This window comes from Lycorma delicatula, chromosome 13 (assembly GCF_047948215.1).
Source record: "Lycorma delicatula isolate Av1 chromosome 13, ASM4794821v1, whole genome shotgun sequence".
Classification (NCBI taxonomy): Eukaryota; Metazoa; Arthropoda; class Insecta; order Hemiptera; family Fulgoridae; genus Lycorma; species Lycorma delicatula.
The window spans coordinates 21,825,086-21,841,828 of NC_134467.1; positions in this window are offsets into that span (position 1 = coordinate 21,825,086).

A 16,743-nucleotide genomic window follows, 5' to 3' on the forward strand; every position below is an offset into this window, starting at 1 on the left:
ACCACGTACATTGGAGGACCTAAAGATCGCAATTCGTCATCATGTCACCCAGATTGATGTAGATATGCTATAAAGAATTGAGGCCAGTTACCGTGAAAGGCTACAACAATGTATTGCCCAAAATGGACATCACTTGCCGGACATAATTTTTCTTTCACGAGTAAGTAACAAATGCTTTGATTTAACAAGTGTTTCAGTACCAATAAAATTTTTTTAAAGTAAATATTCAATTTTTTATGATTATTTAAAAAACATCCGGTTCCCGTGAATGAACCTGTATATATACTCAAATCTACCAATAGCGAAACATTGTCCGGTGTGCTAGTTTTAATACATGAATATTATTCTAATTATTATTGTTAGTTTTTTTTTTGTTGTCTGTTATTATTATTATTAAAACTGTCATTATTGTTGATTTGTCTTGTTTTACTTATGTTTTTTAACCAATAAACTTAACTACATAAAAATTCTAATTGCCAATATCTCCGTATCCTGATCGAGCCGCGAATACACAACAGTATATTTATTTATAAAAATGATATATGAATCCGTGAATTCTTTATAAATCGATTAGTTTTAAATTGAAGTGTATTATCATTGGAAGTATTTATAGAAATTATTATTTACAAGGACAATAAAAATTAAGAATATGAACAAAGTGAAATATATATTTATATACAAAATGATTGAGGTAGAAAAGGAAATAATTTCAGAACCGATTCTAGAACTTGAAATAAGGAAATAACCTTATACAAATTTATTTCCGAAAATGTTTTGTTATCGAGTTTACGACTAGCGAAAATTTTGCTCATATTTCAGTTCTCCCGGTGAAATAAATTCTTATTGAAATATTTAAAGAGTTACATTAGCGGTAAATTTGATGGTTTCTTATGTTGTTTGACCTGAAAAATCGAAATAAATAGGTTGCTGAACTGTATCACTTGTAATTTTCATGATATATAACTTAAAAAAAAGAAAAATTCAGTGACGAAAAACAAGTTTTTTTTAATATTTGAAATACAATAACTTTTTTTAATTGAGTAATTAATGCGTTTATTTTATAATCGAAACTTGTAACGAATTTAATTTTTGAAGTATATGAAAAATCAATTTTTTTTAATATATTTATAAACTTTTTTTTTGTCTTCAGTCATTTGACTGGTTTGATGCAGCTCTCCAAGATTCCGCATCTAGTGCTAGTCGTTTCATTTCGGTATACCCCCTACATCCTACATCCTTAACAATTTGTTTTACATATTCCAAACGTTGCCTGCCTACACAATTTTTTCCTTCTATCTGTCCCTCCAATATTAAAGCGACTATTTCAGGATGCCTTAATATGTAGCCTATAATTCTATCTCTTCTTTTAGCTATATTTTTCCAAATGCTTCTTTCTTCATCTATTTGCCGCCAACACCTCTTCATTTGTCACTTTATTCACTCATCTGATTTATAACATTCTCGTATAGCACCACATTTCAAAAGCTTCTAATCTTTTCTTCTCAGATACTCCGATCGTCCAAGTTTCACTTCCATACAAAGCGACGCTCCAAACATATACTTTTACAAATCTTTTCTTGACATTTAAATTAATTTTTGATGTAAACAAATTATATTTCCGACTGAAGGTTCGTTTCGCCTGTGCTATTCGGCATTTTATATCGCTCCTGCTTTGACCATCTTTAGTAATTCTACTTCCCAAATAACAAAATTCTTCTACCTCCGTAATCTTTTCTCCTCTTATTTTCACATTCAGTGGTCCATTTTTGTTATTTCTACTAAATCTCATTACTTTCGTTTTGATCTTGTTTATTTTAATGCGATAGTTCTTGCGTAGGACTTCATCTAAGCCGTTCATTGTTTCTTCTAAATCCTTTTTACTCTCGGCTAGAATTACTATATCATCAGCAAATCGTAGCATCTTTATCTTTTCACCTTGTACTGTTACTCCGAATCTAAATTGTTCTTTAACATCATTAACTGCTAGTTCTACGTAAAGATTAAAAAGTAACGGGAATAGGGAATATCCTTATCAGACTCCCTTTCTTGTTACGGCTTCTTTCTTATGTTCTTCAATTATTACTGTTGCTGTTTGGTTCCTGAAAATGTTAGCAATTGTTCTTGTATCTCTGTATTTGTACCCTAATTTTTTTAAAATGCTGAACATTTTATTCCAGTCAACGTTGTCGAATGCCTTTTCTAGGTCTATAAATTTAAAAACGTAAAAGAACAAAACCGAAAAATCTTATAAATTTGTAAAAATTAAAGACAGCTGTTTTTAGTACAACAGATTTAAGCCTTTTAAAAATTAAAATACTTTTTTTTTTAAATTCCCACTGGTTTATTCTGAATTGATTTAAATTAAATGTTTGAAAATCCCACCATTGTATCTTTCATTACTTTTCATATTATAATTTTGTGTTATAATTATTAGATCTATTATTGTGAGAAAATTATTACTTAATTTGATACTAATTTACAATACTAAAATTAACAAGAAATAAAAACAATTAATATTTCATCGAATTGAACGTAAAGTGGAGGACATGAAAACAGACACATAATTACAATATCAATTTTCTCCCATAACTCTGATATTTGTTAAACGATTTAAAAAAATAAAATTTTATTTTGTTTAAAATAAAAGGCTTAATATTTTAGCAAATAACATAAATTTTTATGAAACTAATATTTATGGAGATATAACGGATTGAAAAATAAACATGGCCGCCATTTTGTAATTTGCAAAGGTATTTAAATGCAGATTTTTTTTCTAATTTTAAAACTTTATTATAAAGACGCTTACCAAATATTAATGTGATTCGTGTATCTGAACTTGAGATATAAATTTTTATATTAAAAAAACAAAATGGTAGACAGTGGGAGAGTGAAGAAGAAATTGTAATTTTTCTTAGGGACATTTTTTGTTTAGTTTTACAAGTAGAATCCAAAAAAAGTATAGCAAACCTACCATTTTTGAAACATTCTGTTTATAAATATCAGTAAAAAAATAAAACAAAAAATAAATATCTATCAAAAAAGTCCTTATATAGAAATCACCGTTCTACCAATCAACCACTTTTATTAAAAATGTTATGGTTAAATCTTTAACAAATAAATTTAAAAAAAGAAGAAAAATTATTTCACACAACATTGAATTTTTTTTTTAATTTCTTTCTTTTCCTGTTTAGCCTCCGAAATCATCGTATGGTATTACTTCAGAGGATGATATGTATGAATGAAATGTAGTCTTGTACAGTCTCTCAGGTCAACCGTTCCTGAGAATATTTAACATCACATCAACCTTATTTGTCATTACTTAATGGGTCACATGTATATAACCTTAAATTATTACAATGCTGATTTTATCAGTAAGTAAAATATATTTTTCTATAGTCGGTTGCATTTTACTTAATAATATTTTGGATAAAAATTTGTATTGGACTGACAACTGTGAAATTCCTCAGAGTAGTTGATGTTTGTTTTATTTTATTTTTTGTGGAGGAGATGTATTAAAGGGTTTACCAATCTCCTGGAATTTTTTTTCTGTTTCCCAGATTTCTTTAAAGATTCTTTCCAGTTTTTTGCTCAGTTCATTGTTGGCATGATTTATTATAGCTGTCATTTTATTATATATATAAATATTTATAAGCCTACATATAAAGGAATGTAGAGAAAAAATGTTATGTATTAATATTTTGAAAATACCATACTATATATATATATATATATATATATATATATATATATATATATATATAATGTTTAAAATTAGAAACAGTTCGCTAGGGGTAGTTGAATTTAACGTTTTTTTTTTTTTTTTTTGAAGGGAGTAAAGTAAAAGAACACTACATTTTATATTAAATATATATATACGAATATAATATATAAATGTTTCTATATATTTATTTGTAGATGTAAAGACAGGCAGTAGGACACGTGTTTTTATACGCGTGCGTGTGTGCGTGTAGGTTTTGCGAAGGAAGATGAAAGAGTATCAATGCGGCGAGTGGTAGTCGTCATCCGAGGGAGGGGTAGAGTTGTGTATATCAGATCGTAATGCATGGGTAGATAGATATTTATCAATATTCTTTATTCTTCTTCACTCCTCTCTATACATAAGAACTCTCTCTTCCTTTTCCATAAACCATTTCTTTTTTTTTTTAATTTCTTTTCATCCCTTTTGTTAAAAGATTTTTTTTTTGTTAAAAAAAAAAAACGTTTAAATTCCTAAATATATTTATAAATGATTTTAATCCTTAAAACGGATTTTTTTTTCATAAAGATAATTCTCGCAATTCGTATATAATATTTCAGTCTTTTAGATATATATATATGTATATATATATATAATGTCTCGGCTTTGCCCGACGCGGTAATTTTTTCTTATTTATGTCTTTTAGACGAGTAACCAGAGGTATGTTCAGCCAATCACGTTGCACATACAGGACAGTGGATAATTATCTAAAAGAGTATTTGCAAGTCCAAATCTACTGAATATCTCGTTTAGTATTGTCAAAAATAGGGAAAATTTGAAATCATTGTTCGAAATTTTTTTTACCTTTCTTTATCCCTTTCAAGGTTGAATTTAAAAAAAAATCTAGAAATTAGTTTTTAAATATTCACATAAAGATTATTATTCATTACCAATAATCAAATTTTTTGCCGAGAAATTAAAAAAAAAAAATAAATTACATTATTACTCCATTTTAACCCTTTTAAACTCGGAATTTAAAAAAAGTTCTTTCTTAGCGTGCATTTACATTGTAAGAATTACATGTATACAAATTTTCATCACTTCATCTTCAGCAGTTTTTGCTGGGTTTTGATTATGAATCAATCACGACATGTTCTTTTTTTATATATCTGTCAAAAAATACTGGGAATTTGTATTTTAAAAGGGTCGCAATAATGATTTTTTTAAATCTTTTTTTTTCATAAGATGGTAGAACTGTTCTTAATTACAATTCCCAAAACGAGAACGATCTGTCAACCAGTTTGTTTACAGCAGCTGATTGAATCAGTCCATTTCAGTAGTGAATCATGATATTTATAAAGAATTTGCCTTAAATTTTATGTTGCGAACGGAATTAAGTGAGCCGACTAGCTAAAAATGTTAGAAAAGGCTTACGGTGAGTTAGTTTTAACAAATGCACGTGCTTACTACTGATAAAGAGCGTATGTGTTTCAACGGGTGAGTTTACCATTGTATTGACTCGTTACTTAGTCGAAGGCTGAGACATTTACAGTTACAAGCGTTGGTATTAAAATTGGACTAGTCCCAGGGTTCGCGCTTCTGCTGACTCGGTTACCTAGTTCAGAGGCTGATATTGTAGGAAAACAAGAGTGAAGATGCCCACAGAAGTCTAAAGCGAAGGCTTTAGCTGAGATAATAATTTTTACTGATATAAATGTCAGCCGAGAAATTTGCATCTGTGGTATCCCGACCAGAAAGCAGGGGCAGATAAATGTGAAGAATACAGAACAATTAGTTTAACTAGTCATGCATCAAAAATCTTAACTAGAATTTTATACAGAAGAATTGAGAGGAGAGTGGAAGAAGTGTTAGGAGAAGACCAATTTGGTTTCAGGAAAAGTATAGGGACACGGGAAGCAATTTTAGGCCTCAGATTAATAGTAGAAGGAAGATTAAAGAAAAACAAACCAACATACTTGGCGTTTATAGACCTAGAAAAGGCTTTCGATAACGTAGACTGGAAAAAAATGTTCAGCATTTAAAAAAAATTAGGGTTCAAATACAGAGATACAAGAACAATTGCTAACATGTACAGGAACCAAACAACAGCAATAACAATTGAAGAACATAAGAAAGAAGCCATAATAAGAAAGGGAGTCCGACAAGGATGTTCCCTATCGCCGTTACTTTTTAATCTTTACATGGAACTAGCAGTTAATGATGTTAAAGAACAATTTAGATTCGGAGTAACAGTACAAGGTGAAATGATAAAGATGCTACGATTTGCTGATGATATAGTAATTCTAGCCGAGAGTAAAAAGGATTTAGAGGAAACAATGAACGGCATAGATGAAGTCCTACGCAAAAACTATAGCATGAAAATAAACAAGAACAAAACAAAACTAATGAAATGTAGTAGAAATAACAAAGATGGACCACTGAATGTGAAAATAGGAGGAGAAAATATTATGGAGGTAGAAGAATTTTGTTATTTGGGAAGTAAAATTTCTAAAGATGGACGAAGCAGGAGCGATATAAAATGCCGAATAGCACAAGCTAAACGAGCCTTCAGTAAGAAATATAATTTGTTTACATCAAAAATGAATTTAAATCTCAGGAAAAGATTTTTGAAAGTGTATGTTTGGAGTGTCGCTTTATATGGAAGTGAAACTTGGACAATCGGAGTATCTGAGAAGAAAAGATTAGAAGCTTTTGAAATGTGGTGCTATAGGAGAATGTTAAAAATCAGATGGGTGGATAAATTGACAAATGAAGAGGTATTGCGGCAAATAGATGAAGAAAGTAGCATTTGGAAAAATATAGTTAAAAGAAGAGACAGACTTATAGGCCACATACTAAGGCATCCTGGAATAGTCGCTTTAATATTGGAAGGACAGGTAGAAGGGAAAAATTGTGTAGGCAGGCCACGTTTGGAGTATGTAAAACAAATTGTTGGGGATGTAGGATGTAGAGGGTATACTGAAATGAAACGACTAGCACTAGATAGGGAATCTTGGAGAGCTGCATCAAACCAGTCAAATGACTGAAGACAAAAAAAAAAGGTATTTCGACCGAGGCCTGGCTGATGACTGTGAGATGTAATCAGTTAGAGGGTCTAAAGATGACCTCCGGTAAAGCCTCTCAGGGCTCGGAACGGAGGGCATGGTTTGGCGACCGGAATAAGTCGGGTGTCTTCCCCTACGGAGTCGGGGTGGTACAAGGCGTCGAAAGAGGGCCGAGAGACCGTTGAAGACATTCTTCGTTCTGGTTGACCTTTGATTTCTTCAACCGATGAAAATATCGAAGAAGTGAAGGAAATCGTGCTCGATAATCCCAATTCCAGCTTAAGAGAGATAGATCGTGACCTTAAAATCTATCACGAGTCTGTCCGTTTAATTTTGGTGGATATTTTGGGTATGAGACGCGTCGACGCACGGCTTGTTCCAAAAGAGCTCAATTTAAAAAAAAGAAGTACGGTGAGCAGGTTACTTTAGACATGCTGGATCGCTCCAATTTATCCCACATTCATGGAACACTTAAAAACTGGTGGGGAAACATGAATCTACGAGTATGACATGCAAATAAGTCAACAGTCATCAGAATAGAGGACAAAAGACTACTTAAAACTGAAAAAAAAACACGTCAAAGTCGTTCTAAATCAAGGTGATTTTCATTGCTTTCTTTGATATTCGTGGTTTGGTGGATCATGATTTAATTTCAGAAGGACAAACTTCCTTTGTTAATCATCTTGGAACGATACTCAAACAGCGCACTCGTAAAGAGAAGAAACAAATATTCATGAACTGCTGTCAGTTCTGCCAACATAAAACACATTAATTAACCTCGACAATTATTGCCAAAATAAATGTAGGATCATTTTGTGCGCTACACTGTATTTGCTTTGATTGATCTGTCCTTATCGCATTCATATGTCACAAAACATAAAAACTGAGAAATTTTTGCCCCTTTTGTGTGAACTCACGCTCTGGATTATGTGATCCCTAAGATTGGTAGCCGTATCATCGATTCACCTTGATAGTGTGTCGTTAGAAAGCGGAAATGTTTTCTTCAGTTTTTATACTTCTTCCACGCCTATTAAATTACTGACCATATCAATTACAGCAAGAAATATGAGATTTACTGCGATTATATGGAGTTTGAACATCTTAGCTACTCTTAATGCTACGAGATAAGATGCTTTAAGTGTACTTTTATCGGTATGTTTTAATTTACAAATACAAACTTGTTGATTTCTCAAAGTATGAAACTTTCAAAAAATGTTTAGTTTTCAAGAGTGGAATTAATTCTGATGGTTTCATGCTTTCATCGGAAAGGTCTTGAAAGCAAATAACTGACTTTGGCTTTCAGTCCAATGAGATAAAACCCAAATCTAAATAACTGACGTACAATTTTGCCTTTTTACCAATCAATTCACTGGATGTAGATGGTTCATTTCGTTTTTTAATAAATTTATCCATTTTGGATAAGAATCTAATTTTTAAAAAAACAGTTACAACGTTGGATTTCACACTTTAAAAATCGAAACCTCAATTATTTTTATTTTCAATGAAACTGTGTTTTAAAAAAATTAATTAAGGCGCAGACGCACGTTTTTCATTCAAAACTAGACCGACGTTCTGCAATCTGTTACGAGCACATGTTCAAATGTATCATATACAGTGTGTCCCATATAAAACGCAACCCATCAATCACTCATCCATGAAATTTCAAAAGTCAAGCTTACTCCCCTACTCGTTACTGAAATGGACTCGTCCAACATCGCGGCGACGCAGTAGAACACTACCGATAGTAACAACAATGCAATCATAACGTTCAGTGTATTGCTAGAGACAAGATGGTGTTTTCGCTAGATGAACGTGTTTTCATTGTCGAGTCGTACTTCAATACAAAATCAGCGGTCGCAGTGCAAGATTTGTTTCGCCATAAGTACCCAGATAAATCAGCTCCTAACAAAACATCAGTATTAAGGTTAGTCGCAAAATTTAGAGAGACCGGTTCTGTTAATAACAAGGAACACAAAAGATCTGCGTCAGTGTTGAATACAGATACAGTCGCTGTAATCAAAGACCGATTACTCGCCTCGTCAAATAAATCGATCAGACGTTTGTCTGCTGAAATTAATTTGTCTAAATCAACCATTCATCGGGCGACCGAACAATTACAATTACGACCTTATCGCATTCAAACGGTTCATCGACTTCTTGAGCCCGACAAAGAAAAACGGCTACAATATTGTCAACGGTTCCGTCGATTTCTGCGCGAGGGAATTAATGTTATGGATTCGTTATTTTTCACAGATGAAGCACGGTTTCATTCGGATGGCTTCGTAAACAGCCAAAACAGTAGAATTTTGAGCGCTGAAAATCCCCACGTTTATTACGAAAAACAATTACACCCGCAGTAGTTGGGCGTGTGGTGTGCGATATCGCGGAAGAAAATAATCGGTCCTATTTTTTTCGAGTACATTATTAATGCAGAACGATATCAGGATATTTTATTTCGGTTCATCGCACTCTTGATAGAGGAAGACTGCCGGCTACAACATGACGGTGCGACATCGCACTACGCGGGTTCAACTTCTGATTTCGTCGAGGAATTTTTCGGTAATCGTGTTGTCGGTCGATCCTTGTGGCCACCGAGATATCCAGATTTGACTGCGGCGGATTTTTTTCTACGGGGTTCAGAGAAAAAGCCTACAGCAACAAACCACGAACACTTGAACGATTGAAAGTCAATATTGAACAAGCTGTATTAAATATCCAGCCACAAACTTTGAATAAAGTTGCAAGAAACTCTGTAAAAAGAATTGAAGCTTGTATTCAAGAAGATGGCGGCCACTTCCGACATTTACTCTAAATGTAAGGTAATGGATGGTAATAATAAAAATTACATTTACATTTACACATGTCTTTTTATTATTTAAATACCTACCAATATAAGGTTGGGTTGCGTTTTTATATGGGACATCCTGTATTTAATGAAATTCACGACCAGCTCCTAGAAATGTCTAATGATAAAAAGTTACAAATACAATTTTCTTCTTAAGATTTAGATACGTTTTGGCTTGCTCGTCGAAAAGAATATTGTAATTTAAGTCACAAAAGCGTAGAATATTTCGAATTTTATCTCTGTGAAAAGAGTTTTTCATCTATGATTGTACTAAAATTAAATATACTAATCGTCTTTTATCACTTGAAAACTATTTTCTTTTTTGTTTTTCTAATATATGAAGAAAATTGTAAACGAAAAACAAACGTAACCATCTCATTATTTTTTTTTAATATGTGTTAGTATAAATGTATATAAAATGTTTATAATAATTTTTTTCTCGTAAAATCATTTCATGATTGTTTACACCTAATTTCGGGGGACCTTCATGTGGGTCACGACCCTTAGGTTGAGAAACGGTGGTCTAGAGAAGTGATAACGGCTCTGTCTTTGACCTTGCATAGGTCAACAGCTGTCCAAACCATGCTTTCTGATATTTAACTCCACATTTAAGTTAGATATTCTGTTTTCCTATCTTAAAAATTTTATTATCTACTACAATATATTAAAATATGAACAAAATTGAGGTTGATAAAGTAATTAGAATTATCAACAAAAAAAATTAATTGTTATGTTGGTAGCCATGTTATTAAGAATTAAGTAGTTTAGGTAATAAAGATTAATATATAAATAAACTTTTAGGAAGTGTTTATAATGTTTTTTGCATATTGTCATATTTATTCTTTAAAAATAATGCGTGAATTTTTTCATAATAGCTGTAACATTATGCGTCGTATAAAACATAAGGTGTACTATTATAATGTGACGATAGTTGTGTTATGAATTGTGTTTTGTGTATGAAAATATATATGTGTGTGTGTGTGTGTGTGTGTGAAGTGAGGAGTGGTTTAATGTAATAGTAGCAGTAGTAGTAGTAGTAAAAATAACAATAATAGTGGCTCAGTTGCGTTAAAAAATCAATATACATCTAGAATTGTTCGCTCTGTTTCATTCAGTCGCACACAAAATTTCTGTATCTAACTAGCAGGCCTAGAACCGGCAAGTTGTATCTAGGGAAGCCTCTTTTCCCCACCAGTCGATGAATAAATACATCCTTCTTTTAAATACATTATTTATTTATTTGTTAAGCTTTTATATATTTATTAAAAAATAATTAAAAACCTTTGTAATTTAGATAATTAATAATATAAATTAAGTTCCGTATTCGATTCTAAGAACGAATTTAAATTAGATTAGGTTAAAATCTTAGAACAGGTTTTTTTAAATATTTTTTTAAAGGTACTATAATTGTAAATAAGAATCTAAGTTTTTTTTTAATGTTAATTTATTATTTGCAACGCCCTTTTATCCTATTTTTTTTAAACATTTTTTTTTTTAAGGTGGTATATAGAATATTTTTCTACTTTGCTTCATTTTCCAGTCGTTTCTTTTCTTTGTGTTTTTTCTTTCCTCTTCAACTTCTTCTTTTACTTCCTCTTATTTCCGATTATTTTCATCTATTTTTTTCTTCTTCCTATTCTTCTACCACTTCTTCATTCTCTCTTTTTTCGTTTTCTTCCAGATTTATCTTTTTTTCTTAAATTAATTTACACAAATTTTCATACTTGACATATTTTAGTAATAATATACATTTTTATTTTCCCGTCTATATAGCGTTATAGATCTAGAAGGGAAAGTATAATCCATTTAATTTGAGAATATGCGATTTTCAACGTATCTTGACGTTTTGACATCCCAACCCCGTAGGGAAAGACACCTACCGTTTGACATTACCGGTCGCCACACCACCCCCTCCGTTCCGATCCCTAAGGGGCTTTACCGGAGATCGTCTTAAACCTTTTAACTGATTTCATCTCACAGTCATCGGCCAGGTCTCAGTCTGGATGCCACCGATATAAATGTCACGGCAGACATTTGCATCAGTAAAATACAATTTAAATTATTTGCCTTCATGTAGACCTCAAACGGATATCTTTACATCCAACCTATCATGATTTCCTCAAACTGAATAACCGAAATCGCAGAAGCACGGACCCCGCGCCCAGTTTAAATTTGACAACACCATTCGTGACTGTGAATGCCTCAGAAAACGAACGAGTTGTAAGTTAAATCAGTGATACACTCATACCGATCAAAATTATGTTTCAGGCAACATTGAAGTCTAGACCTACACCCAATAAATCGACGACCAAATTATTTCATTTAATTTGAAATCACGCAGGAAAACTGTTCGATAGCTGAAATAACTTGAGAGCATTTATAGTTAATTTCGTGTACAATTACGCTTCTGCATCTGAAACAGGGCACAGGACCATCATAAGTTGTTAAATACCCTGGATATGTCCAGAAAAATCCCTAATACATATTTACATGGTCTGGAGGAAGCTATATCCATCACCTTTAGTATGTCATCCTCAGTGCTCTTGCCCGGTCGGAAACCATACTGGTTGTCCATTAGGAAATCATCAGTGATCAATCTAATATTAATAAGCAAATATAGGACCTTCTCAAAAACCTTATCGATCACAGGCATTAGTGGACGGTAAAAATAACTAACAGTAGGATTATTTCGCCACGTTTGAACAACAACACCAAGTTTCCACGCTTCCAACGCGCCGGAAAGTGGCCGGCGAAGAGAAACGTATTATATATTCTAGTTAGAGGACTAAGGACCATTGGAAGCGCACGGACGAGAAGCTCCTCTGTGATACAATCATATCCGGGTGCCTTGTACCGTGCCATGGTACAGATCAACTGGCGCACTTTCGCCTCAGTGATCTCAAAAAATTGTGTGTCAGTCTCGAAACTCGCGACTTCCCGCCTGACACGCCGGTGGTATGAAACCCCTCACCCACCATAGTGTCATTCGGTAACAAATCATTCAGAAAAATATTAATATATTCAGGGAAATATCGGAAATCGAAAAAGGTAAAACGGAAGAAGGTAAAAAGGGAAAAAAGGGGGTAACGGGGAAAAAGAAAAACGGAAAAGGTATATGGAAAGGGGAAAAGTGAAAAAGAAAACGTGAAAGGAGGGAGCAATGGAAATAAGGGAAAGCGAAATGGGGGAAGGAAAGCTAAAAGAGAAAAATGGGAGAAAGGAAAGGTAATATGGTAAAAACGAAAATGGGAAAATGGAGAAAAATGGGTAAAGGGAAAAAGGTAAAAGAAAAGGCGGAAAGGGAAGGGAGAAAAGAAAGAAAGGGAAAAGGGAAGGGTTAAATTTTGTGAAGTTCTGTAATGTTCATTTTGTTAATGTTTTATCAAAATTTCAATTGTGTTCATTTAATCTATATACTCAAATCAAGCAATAGAAAAACATTGCCGGATCTGCTACTTATTAATAAATCAATATATTTAAATTAGAAAAAAAGGAAGTGAAGTGAGATTCGAACCGATGTGCTTGTAAGATCCAAATATTTCCTTAATTAAAATTTTATTTAGCTATAACTCTGGAACCAATGAAAATAAGTACCATTTATGATATATCGTTGTAAAGTTCTCAATTAGGTCTTATTATTGCAGTTAAAAAAAGTTCAAAATCCTTTTTTTTGGAATTTTGGGCTTTATTGGACACTTTTGGTCCAGTCAATTGCAATCAAAAGGGGAGGTGCACAACTAGATGTTATAACAGTCCTAAATACATAATTTCATTATCCTACAGGTAATCGTTTTTGAGTTATGCGAGATACATACGTTTAGACGCCATGCCGAAATTATTCAAAATGGATACAGAGATGGTTAAAATGGATTATTTCCGTTGAAATCTGAAAACCAAAATTTATCGCGATCCTTTAATTCGTACAAGGAATTAAAAAACGAATTTCTTCATTTTAAATAGTTTTTTATATCTGATATAAAATTCGAAAAATATGATTAGTACCCTATTTAAAATAAATGATTCGTTTTATTTTAATAATTTTGTTTCTTATATTTTATATAAAGTATTATATACAGGGTCATTCACGGGAACCGGATGTTTTTGAAGTGGATTGTACTCGAGCGTTCGTGGTGAGAGGGGCACGTGGTTGGTATCTGACGTTTCCTTTGTTCATAGCATTTACATTTTAGTCCTTGAGATGGAGCCGTGGACGCTAGACCAACGCCTGTACGCGTATGACAGTTTTGTGGGAAATGACGAATTCGTAACTGCTGTTCAGCGAGATTTCCGCCGTCGGTTTAATATCCCTCGTAATGCAAGCGTCCCTTCTCGTAACACAATATTGCGACGGGTAAACGACCTTCGAACAAGCGGTTCAATATTGAAGAAAACACCACCGGGTCCCCGACGAACTGCTAGCACTCCGAAGAACATCGAACGAGTAAGGGAAGCCGTTGTCAGAAACCCACGCCGCTCTATTCAGAGGGATTCAGCAGCGCTTCAAATGAGCACAAGTACGGTAAGACGAATTCTGCATACAGACCTGCATTTCCATCCTTACAAGATAGCCGTCGTGCAGCAGTTAAACGAGCAAGATTTCACGCAGCGATTACAATTTTGTCGACAAATGTTTACCATTTTTAAAGAAAATGAAAATTTGTTAACGTTAATGAGTGACGAAGCCCGTTTTCATTTGAATGGCTTCGTCAACAAACAGAATTGCCGATGTTGGGCAGAAAGAAACCCGCATCGGCTTCACAAGAGACCACTTCATAGCCCAAACAATCTGGTATGCAACAGTAAAGGTCGGTGTTATTGGACCATATTTTTTTGAGAAAATGACGCTGCCGTAACTGTAACAGCCGATCGTTACATTGCGATGTTGAATACGTTTTTCATCCCTGAGTTACGAAACCGGGGAATCGATTTTCAAAATGTGTTATTCCAGCAGTATGGAACTACAGCGCACACAGCGAGGGCAACGATGGCTGTTCTCCATAACTTGTTTCCGGGACGGATCGTTTCCAGATTCGGCAACATTCCTTGGCCCCCTCGGTCCCCCGACTCGAGTAGTTGTGATATTTTTCTGTGGGGGTTTCTGAAATCGCGTGTGTACGGCAATAAACCGCGTACATTGGAGGATCTAAAGATCGCAATTCGTCATCATGTCACCCAGATTGATGTAGATATGCTATAAAGAATTGAGGCCAGTTACCGTGAAAGGCTACACCAATGTATTGCCCAAAATGGACATCACTTGCCGGACATAATTTTTCGTTCATGAGTAAGTAACAAATGCTTTGATTTAACAAGTGTTTCAGTGCCAATAAAACTTTTTTAAAGTAAATATTCAATTTTTTATGATTATTTTAAAAACATACGGTTCCCGTGAATGACCCTGTATATATATATATATATATATATATATATATATATATATATATATATATAAACCACACTCGTGTTTCGGAGCGATTCCATGCGCGAATTGCAGCGCAACCCCTGGCAGTTCGCGAAATCATGTTACGGGCCCTAGCCATTGCACGTGCTGTCCGGTGTGTTCGCTGCGAGTTTGGTGGTCGGGACCACACATTGACGTCTGTGGCGACTTGCCGGGCGTTCCTGGATGCTCTGTTTCCGAATGCTCGGAGGGATGAGGTGTATATATATATAACTTCTGAACGTATTTCATTAAAGTCGTTTTTAGTGAATATAAATAATTTATTAAACCAAAAATTAATTAATTTTTGGCCATTGGATAATCAAAAATTATGAAATCAAATTTTTTAGATTATAATAAAATTGTTTATAATTATAATAAAATGTATGTAGTGATTTGATTTTGTTCTTTACTCGAACAAAACCAGGTGCTAATAAATGATTTTTTTATAATAAATCTTTTCGTAACGAACTTTATTCAGTATACTTCTTTTTTGTCCTGCAGCGTTAAACATTGCGTATAAACAGAGTATATCAGAGATAGCAGCATGATATGGTAAGCCAAAGAGAAGGAAATGCTTGGTGATGTGTTCTCTGTACTGTTGTCCTTGTGTTAACCTATTCACGCGTTTCATCTACCCTTACCCATCGAAAGGAGTATGAGGTAGATACCCTGTTCTGCAATCCCCTCCTCGTTTATATTTATTTTAAAATCCTTTCTCCTTCCCTTACATTCAATGATTTTCTCTTTCACTCTTGAAAAGTACATCATCCTTCTGCAAAAGCTTCTTTATCCACTCCTCTTCCCCGTCCACACAATTCATCTATACAACAACAACAACGCTCTCTATTTTATTCTTACATAATGTTAGTATATCTTTTGCCTCTCTACTTCCTCTTTTATAAACAAGTTATATGTGCGTACTTACCTCTCCTACATTGTTTTTTTTCTTTTACTTTTTCTCTCATTTATCGGTACTGTAACTCAACCCAACCCTATACAAAAATTTCAGTACAACAAAATTTCTTCGTCTTTTTCTTCTGTTACCCCGTTTTTACCCTATTTTATCATTTACTAAATAAGTACCTTTCTCTTGTTACACTCATCAATTGTTAGAATTATATTTTCTTTCTTTTTTTTACCTCCTCCTAAAATTATAATTTTTTTTTTTTTGTTATCGATGAGTCGGAGAAATACCATTTACGCACCCTCATAAATGGGGGAATTTTGGACTCGCACGGGTTCGGCTAGATGTTATTAATAGCCTGCACCGTATCGACTAAAACTCCTATCTCACCGTTTCTCCCCCTCCGGAGTAGGTTTTGCAGTTAAGCGTTGCGCGACCCCAGGAGATGCTCTTATATTCCAGATATTCAGAGTCCCGTGATTCATCACCGTCGCATCCCGTCAACTATTAAACACATATATGACATCCATAAATTAAAATTCATTTCGTTTAGACAGCAATTCGCTGCTACGCCTAGCTCGCTAAATGTCAGCAAGTACCTTTCCACCATGTTAAACCGCTTGGAGCCTTAACTGGTTGGTGGTCAACCATATATATATCTAGGTTGAATGTGGTTGCTAAACAACTTCTCACCAAATAAAACATCTAGGTGCTGATGAACTCTAAATCGGCTGATTACATACCCTATATACTTAATGTTGGGGTATCGACTGTTCAATAATTTGTCTG